This window comes from Meleagris gallopavo, chromosome 3 (genome assembly GCF_000146605.3).
Source record: "Meleagris gallopavo isolate NT-WF06-2002-E0010 breed Aviagen turkey brand Nicholas breeding stock chromosome 3, Turkey_5.1, whole genome shotgun sequence".
Classification (NCBI taxonomy): domain Eukaryota; kingdom Metazoa; phylum Chordata; class Aves; order Galliformes; family Phasianidae; genus Meleagris; species Meleagris gallopavo.
This window is the reverse complement of record NC_015013.2, coordinates 29,574,002-29,596,633: the sequence shown is the minus strand read 5'-3', so window position 1 is coordinate 29,596,633 and position 22,632 is coordinate 29,574,002. Positions and strand designations below refer to the sequence as shown.

Here is a 22,632-nt window from a genome sequence, read left to right as displayed (position 1 = left end):
CTCCTATCAAATATTTCAGATTAAGAAAATTTCAAATGCTGTGGATAGAAAAGCTTTCTTAATGCTCCATTTCTGTTTCATGAAGTACAGAGTATTTTTCTTCTAGTACAACCTAGCTATCATATTGGAACCATTCTGTTTCTTGAAGCCTCGGTAAGATCTTACAATAGGGACTGATCAGACATTGGGAAGAAGTGTTGGTTTTTGCCAACAGTAAATGTGTTACCTTCTGATTCATTGCCTTTCTTTCTGAGAGTGATGGAAGGCTGAAAACATCCAATGTACAAATAGCATCATTCATCATTTCCAGAACTATCTGCAGTAATTACCCACTGGAGTTCTTTGGTCTTCATACTTGTTTGCAGAGAGAAGCCAAAGCAAATATCTTGACTAGCAGTAAGATGTTCAGCTTAATTCTATAGCTGAAATGTTTTGTGCTTAGGATCTAAAGCCGTGTGTAACATTGCCTGGGCAGAAGCATAAACATCACACTATTCACAGAAAAGTGCTGAGAACTTTACCAGAGAGGATTACTTTTTGATACTGAATGATCTCTACACTGTTTGTCCTGTTATCAGCCATAGTTTAATGCTTGAGAAAGCATGTAAACAGGAGAGGTATGATATTTGAGTGGACCAGTGAGGGGATGACTATGCCCTCGTGAGCAAATAAGGGATAGTAAAAATGGAATAAAAGAAAAAAAATGTACCAAACAAATGACTCAAAATCACATCACTTGTTGGAAAGCCCTCTTCATTTCCGCAGGCACATACACAGGCCAGCTAAAATCTTCAGCTGAGGTAAATCAGCACATCCTTCCATTAACATGCATGACCTAATGATGGTTTAATCTATCTGAGGACCTGGCCCTGAACTGAGGTTAGATCTGTTTTTGTCAGCTTTTCAAGCTAATTTTACTGCCTAGACTGTTGGAACAAATCTCCCCCAAGCACATGGTGCTGTCTGTGTCATGACTTTGAACCAGCCAGCAAGTTCTGTATGGCACCAACACTCGTACTGGAATGAGGTGCAAGCCAGAGATCCCATCTCAGACAAGAAAATGCTTCTGAACTCACAAGTTCATAGTCCAAAGTTTATGCTAAAGAACAAGCATAGAGCACCTGCCAAAAATCACAAGATATTTGTACAGCTAGTGAGAAAAAATAAATGAAGAGAAAAAAAAAAAAAACGGAAAGAAAGGGGAAAAAGAAAAGGGAAAAAACAAAAAAAAAGAGGAAAAAAAATACAAAGAAAAAAAGGAAAAACAAGGAAAAAACAAAAAGATAAATGAGGAGGGAAAAAAATATGAAATCCCACATCTTAAAACTATGCTGAAAACAGTAAATAAAGTCATGCTGTCTCTATGCAAGGAATAAAGGATATTTACCCATAAAGCAGCTAGTTAAAACACACCAAGTCAACAGTGCTGTCTTCCATTATAAGCATTCTCCTTCTCAGGGCTAAGGATCTTGAAGAAAGTCATCACATCAGATGACTCAGGCCTGAATGAGTTGGTTCCAAAATGAAAGCTCAAGGGTATGTCATGACTGTAAGTTTTTTTCCTCTTACACACAAGCAGGGTTAGAGTTTACATGACAGCAAAACCATTCTCATCTAGAGCTCTTTTCTCAATGCAAGTATTGTAATTTCAAGTGCATTTATTTTAAAACAGTCCAAGGACTGCTGTGAGAGTGCAAGCCATACCACAGTGGGACCAGGCTGAAGGCACAACTTCAGGAAGGGTGGAAGAGACCTCGGTTGGCTTCTCCCCCACCATATGTGGAGAAGAATTACATCACACGTTTTTGTCTTTAAAGGCATGGTGACTGTGCAACCCTTGGTGCTTTGTTTTGTCCTGTGAATCAAGGGAAATGGTTTGGGGCAGAGTATGACAGACAACCGGCATTTGGCCATTGATGATACATCAGGAGCTCTTGTTGGGTGTTATAATTCTTAAGTGTTCCATTAGGAGGCACTATAGCATGACACCTTTCTCCATGAAGGATTCTGGGCACTGTGACTCCACAAACTGCAATGCCTAATCCAAAGTTTCTCACATATTTAAATGTGTTGTTCCCTTTTGAATAATCTCTTTTTGGGCAGTACCTCTGAACACTGCCATTACTGCGGGGAAGAGAAGCTGTAATCTCTCCCTGCAGGTGCTAACACTTCTAGGTGAGAAAATGGAGCTGTGAATAATTAAGGACAATTTGTAGCTCTCTGTGCAGTGTAAAAATTTGCAGCCACTAATTGCTTGCTGCTCTGCTATCAAATACAGCTGTTCTTCATACTAGAAGCCCCACTGAACAACTCACAAGTTGAGGAACCGTAACTTTCTGCTTCCTGCTTCAACCGGAGAATTCATAGCCTTGACCTAGGCGCTACCTTCTCTCGCAATACACTGGGAAAATACACCACCTCAGAAAAGAAAGTGAGATAAATCAACCCCAAGGAAAGTGAAGGTTAGAGCCTTGAAAGGGGCAAGGTATACACTTCTTCTTAAAGTCAGAATTAACAGTGTTGGATGGTCTTCTGACAGCGAGCACATAAGTCCTCCCATAGCAAGGAGTGATTCCTTTCTTCCACTTTTCAGATAACTGTTGGGCTGATACTCTCTTTTCCACATGGGAATTCCCAGGACTAATTTTTATCCTCACTCCACCGAGAGCTGTGCGCGTAACTGTTCAGTCACAACCCGTGTAGTTGTGCAGTCACTCTCTTTCACTAAAGCTGTTCCAACATACAAAGAATAGTTACAAACTGAAGCTGCCGCAGACGAAAGCTTACCATTAGAATGTTACTGTAGGGCAGTGGGTAGGGTATGCACCTGACTGGGGTCAATGTGCCAATGAAAGATACTTCAATTACTATACTTTGTTCCTGAAATGACTTATTTACATTTTTTTTTTCCAAGCACTAATTAGATATTTAAAACTACAACTTAAAACAGAGGTTTGGAAAGAAGTAATGGTGCACATAACAGAAGGAATAAAACTTGAATATTCCATTGCTATGGATTTGTTACTGCTGCAGATTTGAAAAATGAATAGGGCAGAAACTGACCCACTCAGCAGGTTACTGGGCCCAGGATGCAGAACTGTTGCACAAATGGAGGAATATTAGAATGTTTCAAAAGTACACTTGTGAAATAAATGAGAAATAGGGTTGTCATGGTAACACAGAAGCTCCAAATCCAAAGCCCTTGGAGGACTGTCATGTATAAAATGGATATTTTTGAGATCCTGGATGAAGAATTCTGAATTTGACATAGGCTTAGAAAAGAAGCAAAATCAAAATATGAGCAGTGATAGGATTGTGTGTAATGGACAAGAGACATGTAGAAGATATAGAAAAGTCATGTAAAATACGTAAGGTCATAAAAGATGTTCCTAAGAAATGACTTCTGTGAAAAATAAAAGATATTCTGAAGAACTAATGCTCAAAAATCTGGAAAAGCAGATCAGCTAGCCTATGCTAAATAGTAAACTAAATATTAAAAACTGAAAAAGGAGTTAGCTTATGAAGATACAAACAAAATATGCAAAAATCCAAAGAGCCATTTAACACTTGCTTATGTATGAGGATATATGGCATTGAACAAACCTCATGCTAACCATGCATGGAGCAGAAACATCTAGAATTCATCAACTGCACATGAGAAAGCATGAAGTCGACAAAATCACCCACCACACTGATGCCAAATTGACAACAACAACAAAAAAAGAGAGAAAACACTAAGAAGAAAAACACCTGAAGTTTTTTAGAAAAAGCATGATGTGGATAACTGTCTTGCTTTTAAGTTGTAACTCTGACAACAAAAACTGTGTAAAAGATCTCTGAAAGAATGCAGGATACCAACGCAGTGTTTCAGAAGCTCAGATTTTGACACCAAACTGACAAGAGTGTGGTGCTATATAGCAAAAACAAGTGGTTTGCAAAGTAGGCCAGGATCAGAGGTAAGAAAAGAAGTAAACCAAAAAAAAATGAGGACAGCATGTGCTTGGGAGAAGCTAGTAATAAGATGTAAGGCTTTTCTCAGAATGAAACAGATATGTCCAAACTAGAAAAAAGACTTCCTAGATAGTATTTGCACAAGAAAATGTGACTGGAAACTTTCAGTCAAAAGAAACAAAATGAAAAAAAAGAAGTGGTAAACCAGTAAGAGAGCAGCTTTCAAAAGTCACTGCTGATTGCCCTAGACACCTCTGCTGTGTTCTACAGAAGTGACAATGGTCATGGAATCATAGAATCACCAACGTTGGAAAATACCTTTAAGACCATCCAGCCAGTCCAGCTGTCTCCCAGCTGCCCGTATTTCCCTGCTAAACCATGTCCTTTAGTACAACATCTAAACATTCCTTGAACATGAGCTTCTTAACTGAAGAACCACTGCTGCACAGGTAATTACCAGTAAGGAAATCCAAGATTGCAGGTAAGCCATGCCAAATGAGAGCTGCTGGTGCAGGTCCAGAGAATAGCCACAAAGACCATGAGAAGGCTGGAATAACCAAGAAAGGTTGAGAGAGTGAGGCTTGTTTAGCTTGGAGGAGAGAAAGCTCTGGGGAGATCTCATTGCAGCTTTCCAGTATTGAAGGGGAGCAGGAAGGGGAACAACTTTTTTCATATTGTCTGATAGTGATAGGAGTTTTATATTAGATTTTAGGGGGATTTTTTTTCCTCTAGGGTGGTGAGGCACTGGCACAAGATACCCAGAGAACTTGTGGATGCCCCATCTATGGAGACATTCAAGACCAGGTTGGATGGGGCACTGAGCAGCCTGATCTGGTGGATGGCAGCCCTGCCAACTGCAGCATGCTGGAACTGGACAGGCTATAAGATCCCCTCCAACCTAAACCATTCCATGATTCTGATTATACAAATTGAGTGGAGAAAACTTGAGCTGTAGAAGAATCACAGAGCATCAGGCTGAAGATGAGAAGTCATGAGAAAATGAAAGTGGCATCTACTCCCATTTATGGTCAACTAGTTAAAATCTAACTGTAGAAAAGTTCAGAGAATTTACTCCTGACCCAGAAAAGAGTAAATATAGGAAATAGCTGTTTGGGACCAAGAAAAGAGCTTGCTGAGGAACAGGATTTTATGCAGCCTGTTTTTGCTTTAGTTAAAAAAAAAATAAAAAAATCTAAACATTGAGTCTCTTGGTAAATTTTAGTTCTGTTTGTGTAAAAGTAGATCTCTTCACAATGAATGTGCATGTTTTTATGGCCACTGACATTCTGCTTGTGAAGGAGGTCCCAAATAGATTGTCTAGATTGTCTCAAATATTCTTCAAAGAGGGAAAACTGGTGTGTTTAACCAGAGACTGATGTGCGTTGTTTTCCTTGTTGCTCTATCTCTTTCCCACTTTCTTATGAAGTGTTATCCTCTCTCTTGCTTCCTCTGGAAGTGCTATTCAGTCCCTAAACCCTTGATCCTGGTAAGCTTTACTTGCTGTAAGATCATTCTTGCTCACCAGCACAGATTTTCCCAGGCCCTTTGTTTTAGTCAAAATATTTGCAGAAAAGCTGACCAGACTTCACTTCTGGCTCCCTTTTACCTCACATGACCTTAATTAGTACCTAATTATACTCTTCTTAGTGGCACAATGTGATGAAGGTAATTTGTGTGCCATTTTCCACGTTTGTTTTCCATTAGAGAAACTCAGAAATACTAAAAGACCTCCAAATAAAACCGTATAATTTTAGAAGGGAGAAGACCAAGAATCCTTTAAATCACATATGTACATGTAAGCTGTTGCATATGGATGCATTTAAGATTCTAGAGGGCTAGGCACTTCTTTTCAATTCAAGTGTTACTATGGCAACAGCAGTACTTAGTCTGGTCTGCTTTGTCATTTTGACATTCTTGCTTTGATAGATTAAAGCCTTTTTAATTTTTTTTTAAATCATTTTATTCCATATATCAGTTTACTTTGCTAATAGCAAAAATGGAGTATTAAGCCAGATTCTGCTCAGGTTGGAGAGGTGCAAGCTTGTTCTCAACTGAAACATTGTACAGCGTTATTGGTATCAAAATTTAGTCTATCTACGTTATAGTGGGAAACTTTTCTTTGGAAGATTAGCTCTTATCCTGAAAGGAGCAGCAGCAGAGACACAAAAATAAATTGATTCATTGGGTTTTCCAGAAAATAGGTTTATCTCAGCAAAGCTCAGTCCTGTTCCCAGTTCTCTGCAGAATAGAAAATATTTTTTGAAGACTCAATTGAAAATACTATTTGATGTCATGACTGGATGCTATCACACTCACTTCTTCCTAAATTAGAGCTTACAGATATTCAGAGATCTGACTAAACAATTTGGAAAGCAAACAGACACCGCATGGCAGAACTTGGTGATTAACCTAGAGAATAACAATTTGACATGGAAATGATGTTGATGAAAACATTAAAAACTGGTGATACTTGCCTAAAATTACTTTTTTTTTTTTTAAGAGCTAAGTTAATACAAAATAAAGTTATGCAATCAGAACTTAGAGGAATGGAGTAAAATAATTTTTAATATATTAATTTTACTCAATTAATTACAGAGATTTTTTTTTAAGTTGCCTGTGGTGACTGTAATAAGCAATCCTCCCATTCTGTTATGGCTTAGCTTTCTCCTGGAACACAGAGTAGGCTATGGAGAAATACTAGAATTTTGCATTCAATTCAACTGATTGTAACTAACAGTTCTGAGCAGATATGTGACTCTTTACAGTTTACCAAATTAAAAAAAAATCTCTAATCATGGCACAGGGAGAGGCATTTGTGAACACATCAAAATAATTCTTGTATATGCGATGTAATGCAATTTCAAAACCTTTTATTGATAATGTGGTAAATCTGCTCATGTTTATGGCAGGGCATTTAAAGTACATAATACAGTATAGGAAACAGGTGGGACAGTAATTTAATATGCTTAGTGGAATACTTCGAGATCAGAAGAGGCCACTGAGAGTCTTCAACCATATACTGAGCTTGTGCTTAGTATCTAATGTGTTTTGAATTGAAGGATGTTTTTAAAGACAGCTATAAAAGAGGCAAAAAAGAATGCTTTCATTTTCAAAAAAAAGGCACCATCATTGCATGATCTTGGTAGCACTGAGGAAATGTTCCAAGATTTGGGTTAAGTTTATAGAATGGTAGGTAGAACATTTAGCCATGCAGTTCACATTAACACTGATGAGCATTGAGTGGAGCAGTCACCTTCCAACTTACTGGAAAATTAACACTTTAATTGGAAAATTATATTGATGTCTTAAGATATCAAATGGTAAATTATTAACTTGATGGTTGAGGAGCTGTATGCCAAATCAGTGTTTAAAAACAGTAAAACAGTGAGAGCTGTAAGTTCAATTCCCTGCTGCTGTACCAGTGCCTTTGAAACAATGATGGAATCTAAGTTTTTTGTTTGACAAAATAATATATTTATTAACATATATATAATAATATGTGTCAATATTATTATTATTTTATAATAAATATAAAATATTTATTAAAACATATATAGAGAGAAACAAACAAAACAAAACCTACCAACCAACTAAACAAAACCAGAAATACTTTTAGCTTTTCAGATGTGGTTGCATGGAATAGTAACTACTGGATAAGTGCTGTGAATGAGATGCAATGCTACTGCTGCCTTCCAAGGCAATATGCTTCCTTTCCCACCAGGTATTTTCCTTCACTCTTAGTCTATACCCCCTTACCAGTGTTCCTACACTAATGACGGCCAGATTAAGGTCTCATTTAGAGAGAAATGTAATGTCTTTAATTGAAGAAATACATTGCTTTTTTTTCTTTTTATTTTGAAGAGTGTTTCCTTCATTTGCAGTTACACTGTTAGTAGCTGCCTAAAGATGACATGGGATTCCTTTTTAATTGTCCTTCATTTCCTTCTAATTCAAACTCTTTCTGTTTGTTTACCCAAGGCTCTAATCAACATCCTAACCATCAGCTAAGAGATACAGCATCTCAATCAACATCCCCCATTTAAAGGGGAAACAGATCTATCAGCAGTCACTGACTAATTTCTTATTTCCTGTCAGGAATTCAAAAAGATCTTTATAATATAATCTGCTCTATGAAAGAATAGCTGAGGTGTAGGTGTTGTAATTCAGTCACTACCCCACCACAAGGTGGGAAATGTCAAAGGATGGCAACCAGCCAGGTCCATATCTCTACCCCACTCATTGCTGTATCACTCGTAGGCTTAACATGAACTTTCCCAGAGCTCACCCATCATCATGGACTGATGGGCACAGAGCAAACTCACACAAACAACACACAGCATATCTAGAGTTACGTTGACTTTTCTCACCTTATACTTGTAGCTACAATTCAGATAGGTCAGGACTTCCTGGATCTAACTGTATTATATTCTTAGAATTCACTCCTGATCTTCAATGACCCCCTTTAGATAGCGACCTTTGCTGTGTTATACAAACCACTTATGGTACTTCAAAAATGCCTGCATGTTCCCATCTGGATGTAAAAATGCATCTTGTTACATCTCACATGTGTTTGCATGGTATCTGCTAACTGTAAGCTGGCTTACACTAGCTCAGAATTTGTTGAATAGTCATAATTTTTATGGCTCACAATACAATAATCATGTGTTGTGTGCTCTCTCAACACAAATGGTCAAATGGTCTGGATAGGGCTGTGGGAAGCTGGAGACCAGCCTTGCTGTGCAAAGTCTGGTCCATCTGAAGCCAGCTTGATGCACACACACATCAACTGCTGGAGTTTCAGATTTAGACTGAAAATAAGGAGCAAAAAGGGGGAAAAAATAACAAACAATCAGAAGTTTAAATCTGAGGAAAAGGTTCATTTTCAAAATGACATATCCTATTGCCAAACAGGATGTTCTAATGCTGCTCTTGTGCTGAACGCTGTGAAACATCAAGCAAGTAGCTTTACGATAACATGGGTGGATCTAATTGTTCCCATATGAACATTTTAAAAGCATCATTATTCAATTAATACTTCATAATGTAAAAAAAGTAAAGTATTTCATCTAGTACTATGTCAAAGATCAGTTACTTGCTCTTGAGCATTGAGAGTGTATATACTGTAAGATGTAAGTCAACTTCTAGTTCCAAATGTCTCCTGGTTTAATAAATTGGAAATCTTGTACCTTTCATTATGAAGACTATACAAAATGCCAAGGGAGAGGAAATATATATATACAAATAAAATTATCCTGATATACAACAAAGAGGGAGGGAAATAAAAGAAAATCATATTTCAGGATTGTTCTGAGCTTCAGAAATGAAATGAGTCATATTGAAGAAGTTATAGGATTAGTGCAGTAAAGTGATTTTAAAGGACAAACTCCATGTTTTCTTGAGTTTGAGCTGTTAAAATATGCCTTCTCATACCAAGCGTAACCAAAACTGTAATAAGCCCATATATTAGAAACATGAAAAGGAATTAACATGAATTTTCAACTGTTTATGTCAATGATGCAACATCTACAAATCACAGCAGAAAAATAACTTCTTGTAGCAGTTCTTATTCTACATGACATTTCAGATAGAGTAACATTCAGCTAAACTTGTGGACGACTGGTGGACGACAGGTTGGCCATGAGCCAGCAATGTGCCATCGTGGCCAAAAAGGCCAATGGCATTCTGGGGTACATTAAGAAGAGCGTGTCCAGCAGGTCGAGGGAGGTGATCCTCCCCCTCTACTCTGCCCTGGTAAGGCCTCATCTGGAGTACTGTGTCCAGTTCTGGGCTCTCCAGTTCAAAAAAGACAGGGATCTCTTGGAAAGAGTCCAGCGGAGGGCCACAAAGATGGTGAAGGGCCTGGAGCATCTCCCCTGTGAAGAAAGGCTAAGTGAACTGAGCTATGCTAGTGAATGATAAAGGTTATAGCTGTCTATATTTCCCAGTAGAACTGCAGCAGTGGCAGTATTGGCTCTGTGGTCTCCATTTAAGTGCAACAAAGACCTTGCGGGTTAAAAACTACCCTGGGATTCCAGATTTCTGCATTCAGTGCTTGGTTCTGTCACCAGTGTAATGTGTTACACAGAGCCGATATACTCCATATTTTCTAACCATTATTTGAAAATAGTATAAATATTTCTCTATGTCACTGTGGTGAGATTAAAAACAAAATAGTACATCCATCAGGAAAATGATGAGTAGAGAAACAGTCAAAAACAGTCAACAGAAACATAACTGAGTCCAAAGTTAATACTCATCTTTAGATGGATACAGACAGACACAGGTTCCCTGCAGCCTTTCTTACAGCTGTGACCTCTAAAGCAGATTCCTTGGTGTGCGTTCCTACCTGGGCAAATGCATTTGTGCACCTTGCCCTGAAGTTCATACATGCAGCTCACAGCAGTTCAGCTGAGAAGCACCAACAGCCCACACGTCTTACACCTGACTTTGCTTCTGGGAAAGTCCTGGGGGTCCATTCAAATGGCAACATAGGACAGAAGCCCGTAGGGGCTGACATGTCAGAGCAGCCCCTGAGATCTGACCATCATCTCACTGCTTCAGTATTCATAAGCAGAGAGCAGAATTTCTAGAGATCAATCCACTCTGTGGTTTCAATAGATGCAGGCATCTCTTGATTTGAACTGGCTTCCTTTAGAGGGATACAAAACCATATTAAAAATAAAGAAAAGAATGTAATCTTTCAGTTTTGTTTTTCCCCAACAATCCACACAGAAGGAAGAAAGACGACAGGTTCAAAAAGGTTGAGATCAACGAAGCAAAAGAAAAAAAAAAGATTTAGTCTTAAATCTAAGGTGAACATGAGTCAAGCAAATTAATGCTGAAAATAATAATAATTTAAAAAAGCAAAAAAACCCAAACCACTCCACAACCAACAAATATAAATCTAACTTGATTCCCCATGTGAATGGATAAACATCTTTATACTTATGCATACAGTATATCACTACCTCTTGTCCTCCTTGGTGCCTATCCCTAAGGAAGATTTATGTTTCTCAGAACTTTTGTTTTCTGCTCTGTGGTTTTATAATTTTCAGCTTTGCACTTTTGGGGGTTTCATTTAATTCTGATTTATTTTTCTTAAGTCACAACTCTGAATTCCTTGTAACAAGGCAACGTGTTTTTTTGATAAGTTATCAAAAATGTAATGGGAAAATTTTTATGTTTTAACCACAAGCAAGAAGCCAGACTTTTGTCTCTGTGGACAAAAAGTATGGGTCTAAACAGTCTTGAAGAAACATTTATTTTCTTCTTCGAGACAATCTAATGTCAACAGTGTGAAAATTAGCTGATGTTTCGAGGACATATTTTCACGTTTCTCTCTGTCAAGCAACTGCACCATGCCCCTATCAAAACTACAGACTAAAGACATATATGCTAACTGTCCTGCTAGTAGATTTGGGTTTTAGTTTTTGAAACCTCTGACTCTGCAGATGTGCCAATAGATATACAATTTCTGTCCTTCCATTGACTGTATCGGTATGAATTCAGCTGTGTATCACCCAAGGCAATAGAATCACAGAATTAGAACCATTTGAGTTGGAAGGGACCTTTAAAGGTTATCCAGTCCTACTCTCCTGCAGTGAACAGTGACAATAGAGTTTAAGGTACCTGGGAAAATATCAATTTCATGACATGTCATGTTCAGTACAGAGACTATGATAAGCAATTACTAAGTTCTTTTTTATTGTGCTCAATTTTATTTGAGTTCCAGACATTTCTAACTCTGAACCAAGGTCAGGGTGTTGATAAGTGCTGCCTGTGTTCAGGATTTTTTGTGTCACCCCAAAAAGACTCATGCAACACAAAAAGAACAGTGCTCTTTGGTTCTCCACCACAGCCTAGGATGAACTCAAAGCAGAACAGAGAAAAAAATATATTGGACTTTTCTTCTTTTAATAATCAGAGTGCATTTCGTTGCATTTCAAACATTTCCTAATTCAACACTTCTCTTGTATATTTCAGTTTAAATTGAAAATTTGTCCTTTAAACTCAAATCTCCATAGTATGGACAACTTACCATGTATAGTCCTCAACACATTTCAAAATGGAAACTCTATTTTTGGGCCAAACTGTCTGGCAAACAAATCTGTATTGCACCTGAGTAGACAATTTCCTCCTGTCGATGTCTGTCTGCATCTCTGTTGCAGTAAAGCTGGTACTGTAAATACATATAAACACATGTCAAAGACTTGTGTTTATATGATTTACAGTATATATATATATATGCGTATATATATATATACACACACAGTATATCTATATGCACACACTCCTTCGTTATTTTAAAGGAGTAAATACTGTTTTTTTGTACTATCACTGGATGTAATATCAAGTCTCTGATAGAAACTGAAAAGAGTGGCACCTGGTGTAACTCATGGTGAGTAGTGATGTTGGATTGCTATCTCTAACGATAGAAATTGCTTGAGTTTCAGTTGATAAAGACTTGAACTCCTTTACAATATACTATATAATAATCACAGAAAACAGTTCTGAAAGCAAACACAATTCTAAATATGTTGTGTTAATAAAAAATAAGTCACTCTTGTAAGACTTATATGATTGTTAGAGAAAAAAAAATAGAATGATTACCATTCTGTCAAGTTCTTGAAGAAAACAGCATGCACTACAGTGGTGGAGAGCAGATGATCCACTGCTTCTCTCTGGTCAGAGAAGTGCTCCTTTCTTGGGACACTTGAGGGACATAAGCCTTTCTTAACATTAATTTAACTGCTTGTTAGAATCGACCAATACTCTCTAGCTTCTCAAGTTATTCCTAACATATAAAATGAGGATTTGTAGGTGGATTTTTTTAATACTTTAAAAATGAGACTCCTTATGTAGTGATGGCACAGAATGTTCCCTTACACTTCGGATGGTAGCAAAGAAAGCAGAGCTGCCCTATGGCCTGAAGGATGATCAAAGTTCTGAAAGGAGCTATCTTCTGGATGAATGCTTCTTACAAATACTTCCCTTGTTATGTTGCTGTGCAACCCGATTTCCAGATGGGTTGTGTCATAGCAGCAAAAATATGTGGCTGTGGACTCCAAATGTTGACATTCTAGCTCTTCTGCTAGTGAGATTGCTGGGGAAAGAGTACATACATATGGTTGAGTTCCAAAGCAAGCTACTGTGTTTGAATGATTTGCTTCTGCAGAATTAAAACATTGCTCTGTTGTACAACCTTAATTAATTCTACAGTAATTACAATTCTTCAAGGCCAAGCCAGACATCACTAGTGTCTTTCTTCTTCTTGGCCTAACAGCCTACTAAGTGGTTTCTAGTATTGATCTACATTGCATATTTTCTTTGGAGAAAAGTACACTGATAATCTCTGAAAATATTTTCAATGTTACTGTAACTCAAAAGTGGATGTAAAGGAATAACATTTTTTAAATGTGAAATTTCTTGTGTAGTATCCCACGTTATTTACTTTCATCTCTTCAGCTACAGCCTGCATTAAAAAAGGGAAGACTTGTTTATCTGTTTCACTTATACGGACTCTGGCATATCTAAGTTTTCAAGAATCCATCATTGAGAGAAACAAAAGGAATTTAAACTATTGGAAGAAAACAAAAATAGAAAGCTGTGTTACTATGGAGCCTGACTCCTAACAGAAGCAAGGAAGTTAGAGGTGAGACTAAATCAGTTCTTTAACCTTAAGTATATCAAAAGAAATAGGAGCCAGTGTCAGTTGTGATTTGGCACTAATAACATTCCGCACAATCTACCTTGATTCTTCCACATGCAGCTTCAGCTTTGGGATGAATGTGTTCTCATTTGAAATACTGTCTGGGAGACAGTCAGTTTGGAAGGTGATTTTTCTGTGTGCGTTTTGTAGCCTTTCAATTATTTGAATTCTATTATTATTCTATTGTCTAATTGACTTTTGTACAGTAGCATTCAAAAGAGAAAAGTTTTAAAACAGTTGAATCTGATGTTCTTTTGTACCTATCATCACACCACTGTATATGTGAAATCTCAATACTAGAATATGGCACAGAATCAATGAAACATTTACAGTGCTTGCTCTATCTTTGGAGATTTGAGACACGTACAGAGCCATATGTACTCCATTATTCCTTTTCTTTTTTTCTTTTTTTTTTTTTTGGTATAAGTGTAAGTCTGCCTTTCTTCTAACCATATCCTAATAAAATCTCCTGTAGACATAAAGCTTATCTGTACACTAGGATATAAGCATGTTTAAGGACATTTACATACAGAAGCAAGTATACCAGATAGTATGTGAGACAGACTTCAAATGAGTCTTCACCTCATCAAGTGCAACATATGGCTGATTTGCAGCACAAAACAGCCGGTCCAAATTTGGGAAGTTTATTTTTCCAGAGCTTCCACCATCTCTGCCACTTACATGCTTTCCCTTGATGACATCGCCCACAGGAAAAAATATTATGGTTTCTTAGCATGAAGAGAATAGTCTTCAAATACTTAGTGGAATACATCATCTTCATCTCTGCAGTAAAAAATAATAATAATGTATTTCATTTGTAGGAATCAAGGTAAGTTAGTTATTAACACCGCAAGCAAGGCCACCAAAGCTCCAGGAAAACTTTTTTAGAAGGCTCTAAATTATGGGGAGACATGAGAACAGGTTAGAAGGTGCTGCTTCAGGAATGGTTTTGAAAATTAAGTCGAGCTCTGGGGATTTGGTGTCTACAGTTCTACAGAACAGTGTTTCTGATGCATTTTAAATTACATCTCCAACTTTTTTTCCCTGCTTTAGGTATCAGTTAGAATTAATTAGTGCATCTCTCATTTGTGATGAAAGTATCAACAAAATGAGAGACTGACAACTATTTCTGTCTGCTTTCTCAAGGTCTTCTAGGAAAGATAACCTTGGCCTGTCTTTGAACTCAGTACAAAGCTTATAGCAGGTTTAAATGGGAGTGATATTTTGTCTGTTCTTCAGAATTTCATTCACTTTAAAGAAACAGTGCAAATAATTGAGAGAATAGGTTTGCTGAGGTATATCTGGTCAACCCCACCCCAAGAGCTTCCCTCACAGCTTTGAAGATATAATGTGCAAGTGCAGAGCAAGTTTCTAGAAACTGCTGGCAAAGGGCTTTAGTGTATTTTTTTCTTTTACATGGGCTTATTATGAATTTTGCACGTAACTTGTGACCTGCTGTTTCCCTTCATGGCAAGCAACCAAAGGGAATGTAGGCCCTTAATGAAAAACAATCCATTTTGCAAATGGATTTCAGAGCAACTTTGACAGACAGCAGGATTCTAAGTGTTAATGCTGTGAAGATGCCCAGGAAACATACCCTGCTACATATTTTTGGGTGTTAAGTACTTTAAAAAAGGAGACGTTTTGGCTATCATTAGGTATGAACCATAATGAGGTTGTTCCTGTGATTTGTTGCTAGACAGCACACTAAAGCTGTTCAGTGAGATTATCTGAATAACTGTGTCGTTAGGAAGCAGCTGCTGACCAGATGTTCTACAGCCATTACAGCATACTTACAGGTAGTTAAACTTCTTTTTCAGCCACAAAAATGCAGAGTACAGATAGGTTTGAAATCTGGATTCAGCTAGCCTCTTACAATTGCCTTCTAAAACAACAAAGAAGTAAAAAGAAAAAGAAGTTCTACATCAAAGTATTTACAAACAATCACATTCAAACTTGAATGTATGCTAATACTTTTGAATATGTTATGAGGATACCTCTCATGATGTACTTGCCTCTGTGAATATAGAACTGCTCATCCTATGATCACTCTCCTGTGATTCCAGAAATATCTGACTGCAACACTAGGATTCGTTCTCTTTATTTTGTGGGAAAAAAAAAGAGCACGAATGAACAAACAAATAAAAACAAGCAAGTCAAATCAAAACCAAACAAAAATTCTAGGAAAATACTGAACATGTATTGAACCCCATCCCCGGAAACTTTGAAGGTGAGGTTGGATCAGGCTATGGGCACCCTGATCTAGATATGCCTGCCCCTTTTCATTGCACAGGAGCTGGACTAGATGACCTTTAAAGATCCCTTCCAACTCTAAGGATTCTATAATTCTATGATACAAGTTACCTTGATACAGCAAAAAGAAGGGCCAATGTCAATGCAAGGCCAAATTTCTTAGGGCATCATTGAGTTGAGTTTTGAATATCATATTTTAAAAATATAAATATTTGAACAACATATTTTAAAATCTCTCTGGGCAACCCACTTAAATGTGTGATCATTCTTATCATCATTATCTTTCTTAATATCTAATCAGAATTTCCCATGTTGTTTCTTGCCCTGTGTCCTGTCAGTGTTCCCTTCCAAGAACAGTCTGGCTCAAATGCAAACAGCTATAGGTTTTACAAGCATCTAGTTCAGAAACACAGTTAGGTCAAGACCACTGGATACAACAGAACTAACATTAGGAAATTGCTTTGTTACCTCTTTATCCTTACAGAAGCCTAGAAATAGAAAATCAACAATCAGATTGGGAAGTTCCAGGACTAGGGATAGATTTTTAAAAATCCATTTCAGAAGTAACTCAGTACTCAGTATGAAAAAGAAAAATAGCTAGAAGGGTAAGAATTCTTCGTGAGAAATAGTTTTGAATGCTCACTGTGGTGTCCCACTGCAACTGTTGCACCAGAGATGGGTCCATGAGCTCCTCTTAGTCTTGGGGCAGATCCACTTCCACGCAGTTGACATCTTTGTGGGGAGGGTTACCACAACTATCTTCCTCCAATCTCCAACAGTTTTTGGTAATCATTGGACATACAGAATTTTCACAGAAAATGCATGCATTGGTAAATAACATTATCACCATTTTCATACTGCCAGGAAAAAAGAAAACAATGTAAAATGAATGAATGTAAAATGTAATGGGAAATCATGGACCTCAATCATGTAGAGCCCTATCTCTACGTATGCAAGAAAACAGGACATACTCCCGTTCACAACTTTGGTTCCATAGAAGTCTGTCTTGCAACTAGTCATGGAGTAAGGATGTGCCTTTCTGCTGCTCAAGTTTCATTCCAGTCTAAAAACAAAGAAACAAACAAACAAAAACAACACCCCAAAACCTTCAAAAAAACCAGACTCTATACAATGTATTAATTTTCTGTCACACTGTGTTAAGTCAGTAGTATTATCTGTGGATCTGCCTCAGCTACCTTGTCCTCTTCAATGCGTACTTACTTGCAAAACTGTTGTCTGCAATTAGTGTTGGTACGTTAGCATGAATAGGAATCCATCTTTGAGCTAGCACAAAAATCAGCTCACATGCTTGTCATTGGTTACTGCCATCCAAAGAGTTAAAGTAAAATTAGACATTGGCACTATGGACAATCCTACTAAAAGTAGGTGCTTCTGTTTCAAAACTGTCAGATTGCAGCAGAATACTTCAGAGGACATGTATCTGTTTACATGCTGAGGACACTTCACTGAGAACATCCATCTGTTGACTGGGGAAATAGCAAGGACATCTTTCAATGCAGTTACACAAACGTTGGAAAGCTACATCTTTTTTTTTAATTTTTATTTTTTACCTTCATTTTCTTCTGTCAAAATAACAGAAGAAGAACATTATAGTATATCTGTACAGAAGAAGGAATTATAGTATATCTGTACATTTGGAAGTGCATATGCATACTCTTCAGCATTCTTTTCCTAAGTACTCTTACCGCTCTCAGTGAGAGTTTTAATAACAAATTAGAAAGACACAACAAAGTTTTCAGAAGATCAACAATCCCCAGTCAGAGAATATCACAATACATCTGTAATTAAAAAAAAGATTCCTGAATAGCTTTCAGGCATGTGCTATGCCCCATAGTTCAGGGACCTGAGGTTCCCTGTATACCTAGCACAAAAAGAGAAGACAGTAGAATGACTTGCCCTCTGCTCTGAATTGCATCAGATAGAACGACTGTTTTTGAAGTCCCTGCTTACTTTCACAGCGATTACTGTTGCAGAAATGCTTGGTATTTCCTCTCCAGCTAGCCTGGGGTGCAAACAGTTCTTTCAGTCTTCTGCATTGCTACTAATGGAATGGGTATATTGCATTTCAGAAGAGACTGCAGATGAGAACATTGAGACAAGACTATGAACAGGTGCATGGTGTAGGTTAGGGACCAGTGACTGGCATTTCTCCCTGCAATGGGCAAAAGCTGCAACTCCACTTAAGCCTGATCTGAAATTGTCGAAGAAGTGCAGATGCAAGCTGTGACTTGTTGCAGCAGGTTGTCTTTAGAACCTCTTTAGACATCACTATGAACATGATAAAGTCTCCCTCAAAGCTTGTAAAGAGTACATATCTGTATTAAGGGAAGCTATTGATTGTCAAGCTTTAATGCAAGGAGCACATATACTCAAAATGTCTTTATACTACAAGTAACTAACAGTAAAAGCTAATTAAAGACTTGTGTTATCTGAACAGGTTTTCAGTAGTAACTAAAGAAAATTGTCAGAGGAATTATCATGTAAAAGGTGTAATCAAGTAAAATAATTCAACTTCAAAATCTTTCATAGTAGTTGTATTTTTGGTGGACTTTCATAGGAGTTTGAGGTGAGTGCTTCCAAGGCTGCAAAGGCAAAAATGCTTCCTCCTAGTAGTTTTTCAAAGTGAAATCTTATGTCACTAAGTACTGATGCAATCATGCTCAATGGACAGCTCAGAAACACATGGTCAAGTTAACTTTTGAGTTAGGTTCCCTAATACTTGAGAAACTTGAGTTTACAAATAATGTATGTTGGGCAACTTTAAGATTCATAGCTGAGCAATTGTGCCACTGAGGTGACAAATTTCCTGGGAAACACCTTCAGTAACAGGAGAGGAAATGAATCATACAGCTAGTGTGACCAGAAGTTACAATGGGAGTTACATCCCAGCATTGTTCCAGAAACTCCTTCCGTTTCTTGGTATACTGCAGTTAGTAACACCAGTGGTTTCATTACAGACAAGGTTTTCTAAAGGGATAGCAAAAGATATTAAAACAGAATCTGCTTAGAGGTCACAGCAATTTAGATCAATAATCTGCAAGAAGCACCCTTAGCTATGGCAGAATAAAAACAAACCCAGCAAGATGCTTTAAAAACATCAAAAAGGGCATGCGCATTTATATCTAACATTAACCTAGTTCTCACTATGTTTATGTTTACCTCATCATCTGCTTGTAACAGTCCTTTTTTTCTACATATGGGCCCCTGCGGGTCTTGAAATCAGTATGACTTCCTGCTCCAGCAACCAGCTCCTCTCTGGAACGAGGGAGTCCTTTTGTTTTTGTCAGTTCTTGGGCTTTTGCCCTTCTAGACAAAACCAGTCCAACAGTCTCAGCAGGAAACCATGCCAGCACTCTCAGAGCCAGTTGGTCTTCTATTATCCTTATTGCTGTGGAATGACTTATCTTGAGTCACTGTTTCCTTATAGACTCTTTTTAGACTAGATCAGTATACTCATACAAGTGACTATCCTATAATAAGGTCACCAGTTTACTTGTACTTTAGTATGGCCCACTCAATATCCATCACAATTGTTAACAACTTGTCTGATTTCTGTCATTGCAGAAATGACAGAAGTTCATTCAACAGTTTTTGCCTTAGGTTCATAACTTCTTGGCTGAACTAAAAAATTTCTTTTAGAGAGATATTAAAGGAAGCTTAAAAAAAATTGGAAAATATGATCAAATACTTAACAAAAACAACATGTAATGAAATAAAGAAATGCAACCAGAAGAAGATGAAAGACTGGGCAGCCATTCTCTTCAAGAGATGAGAATATGACATTTGAGACAATAAATAATATCAGTAAACAATTTGAACAACAAAGTAATAAAAAGGATCAGGAAGAATGCCCTGGAGATCATCTTTATCATATCTGGTTTCAACATCAATTACTGAATGTGCTTGCGTTACTCACTGCTGTCCTAAAGCTGCCCTCTCCAAATAATACACAGTTCTGTGTAATCGAGTAATCCACCACATCCCCTTGTCTGCCCATTAAGCAGCTTAGAGTTTATTTAGTCTGTTAAACCTTCAAGATAAAAGGACTTTTCCTTAAATACTCAAAGCTTTTAGATACTGAAGGTCCAAGTGTTATCCATATACTAAGCCTAGAATATTCTTGGCCAAGGACACCCTCAGAATAGAATAAGGGTAATGGGAAGTTTTAGAAGGACAGGATGAGGCTGCTTACATTATATTGAAGAGTCTCTAGTTCTGGTCACTGGGCATTGTTCTTACAATACAGGCCTGCAAGATAATGAAGAAGGAGGAAAGGAAGGCAAAAGAGAACAACCTTCTGCTTGATTCTATCAGTTTCATTCAGAGGGAATAAAGAATATCTGGTGGCAGACTCCATTCTCAGGTATGGTTAAATATACTAAATCAGAGTTGGTCAGTAGTTCAATGAAATTAAAATAATATGGATCCAAGAACCAAAGATGATCATAAAAATAGGAAATTCCCACTGTTGTGCTTGGATATTTCTCCAACATTATGCTTTCTGGAGAGTTATTTTTTGCCTTTAACAGCAGAGTGCTTTCAATCCATGGTGGCAATACAGTGAGAAGCAGCAGCCTCCTACCTGAGAAATATTCCTCAGGTCATATGAAGAAGATGGCTGCCACATCTGAGAGTCATAAACTGAAAAGCACAATCCTAAACTTAATGAATGTCAAGACAGTTCAAAAGCATGTTATCATCAACAGAATAATAATAAGTATGTTTTGGACGGTCACGGTGGTCAAGAGTAGGTGAGACACTGTCAGGATTCACTGTCTGGTGGTCAGAGATGCTGATTTTCTGTAGAGATCATTTTGAGTGAGTGGGCAGATTGAATGGAAGATACCAAAGCAATCAACTTAATGAGCCAATTCATTGAATTCAGTTCTAAATCTGGATTCAGACCAGGTTGTCTTGCTTGCTCATGATCTACTTTCCTTCAAGCATGTCAAACAGCAGAAGCATTCGTGTGGAAAATTCAGAAATGAAAGGGTTTTCAAAGCAAGCAATAGACAAGAGACAGCAGGAATCTGGAATACATACCACGCTCACCCTTTTCCCTCCCCAGAAAAGTCTTTGTTCAGATTTCTTGTCTTGGGGCTTTCTCACTCCATGGAAACAAAACAAACTGGTCAGGAGGATGAGGGGCAGACACCACTGACCATTGCAATAGCACGTCCCCAGCTGGGGAACGATTCCCAGCCACCATTTCACATTTTCTGGACATTTCAGGGTACATTAATATATTTTCTTAAGGTTTTCTTAAGATTGGAAAAGTAGAACATCCAAAGTTTTCTAGGTCACTAAGAAAAGAATTTCTAGCAGAAAGAGATTTTGCTGTACTTACCATACTATAGCCTATACAAAACTGCAAATTCTCTAAGCCATGAGAGAAAACCTTCCAAAAGGTTTGTCTCACCCCTTATCTCTTCACAAATAAAGAAATTGCCAGAGAAATAAGAATATTAATAAAAACTGTCATTGAAGTACTGCTATGAACAAACAATAAGAACATTTTGTATTCAATGTGAAATATTGTAAGCTAGACTCCAGTAGTTCAATCAGGAAGATATGGAGATTGAACATAAGGACTTTAAGAGCAAGAGTTCCCTAGGTAGAAGAACTAAATCAGGGCCTTTGCTAGATCTGTGCATGTGTACAGTGTTTTTTTTTGTTTTGTTTTTTGTTTTGTTCTTTAATTGGCATTCTTAAAATGAGTTTTTTTGTAGTGGGTTTCTGCATGGAAAGACAACCTGCTGCAACAAGTTAGGCCCAGGATGTATCTATCAGGATGCTTTCTCGTTCCGAGTGGAGAAGCTAAAGCTCTTGTTCAGTGATAAGCTCTGCAACGGCATTTTCAAGCCAAGAGAGTAAAATTCTAATGCTGGCTCCATCACCACTGTGCAGCTCTAATACAAGACTGGTAAGCAGAAACAGAAACTTGTTTTCAGCATGTGAGATTTTAACCCTGCATTTTGCTGTTAGCAAGCAATCACCATTAAAACAATTCTGCAATTGTGTGAGGACACTCTGATACTCCATGCATCTTTTAAGCTTTTACTTCTCTCTGATTTATGTCCTCCTCAAAACAGCAGAGTCACAAAATGTATAAATTTAACTGGCAGGCCTGCAAACTGATTGGACTGAAGAGCAGGTATTGATAGTGTTTATGATAGATGGTATGTATGTGGAGCTGTATTTGGAAAAAGTACACTGTGACTGCTGACATTTTTACAATTTCACATTTTGTCCCATAAATCTCCTAGTAGGTAAGTTCAAAGAATTTATTTTAAAACCTTGCTGTGTTCATTATTTACAACCATGATTTTTTTTGGGGGGGGGTGTGGAGGGGAGCAGTGTGATCTCTGTAACTGAATCCCTACATGCTCCTGTAAATCTGTAACACTTTCCAACGTTTGATTCTTAATTCTGAACATTCTAATGGCAGATAAAAACATATGAAATCACTATGATCACAAACAAATTATATTTGCAGGAATAACAGTTCTGTGTAATACTATTTTTGGTGTTTAAACTTGAAAAATTTGAGACAAATGAGAGACAAATTTGAGACAAAATTTAGAGAGAAAACAGTCAATGAAAACTTGGAGAGCTGTGAGAGCTGTTGGTTAGATAGTCAAATTTCCCAATTTTCCAATGAGGAAAGAGCAAAACCTTGGATAAAACCGCTTTTTTTT

The 22,632-nt window shown here is 37.5% G+C and overlaps 2 long non-coding RNA genes across 3 annotated transcripts; both read right to left on the bottom strand.

The window, feature by feature from the left end:
• Nucleotides 1–9,784: 9,784 nt before the first annotated feature.
• Nucleotides 9,785–15,547, bottom strand: LOC104910181. Of its 2 annotated transcripts, XR_004159193.1 has the most exons (4): nucleotides 15,458–15,547; nucleotides 14,342–14,443; nucleotides 12,562–13,054; nucleotides 9,785–10,600 (listed from the first exon to the last, which is right to left on the bottom strand). It is a non-coding gene; the product is annotated as an uncharacterized LOC104910181 (long non-coding RNA). The 2 variants fall into 2 exon arrangements; XR_002113165.2 differs by having other exon boundaries at nucleotides 9,785–13,054.
• Nucleotides 15,548–15,679: 132 nt separating this feature from the next.
• LOC109366671 lies at nucleotides 15,680–22,626 on the bottom strand. The gene is made up of 3 exons (XR_002113166.2): nucleotides 16,885–22,626; nucleotides 16,557–16,770; nucleotides 15,680–15,758 (listed from the first exon to the last, which is right to left on the bottom strand). It is a non-coding gene; the product is annotated as an uncharacterized LOC109366671 (long non-coding RNA).
• Nucleotides 22,627–22,632: the final 6 nt, after the last annotated feature.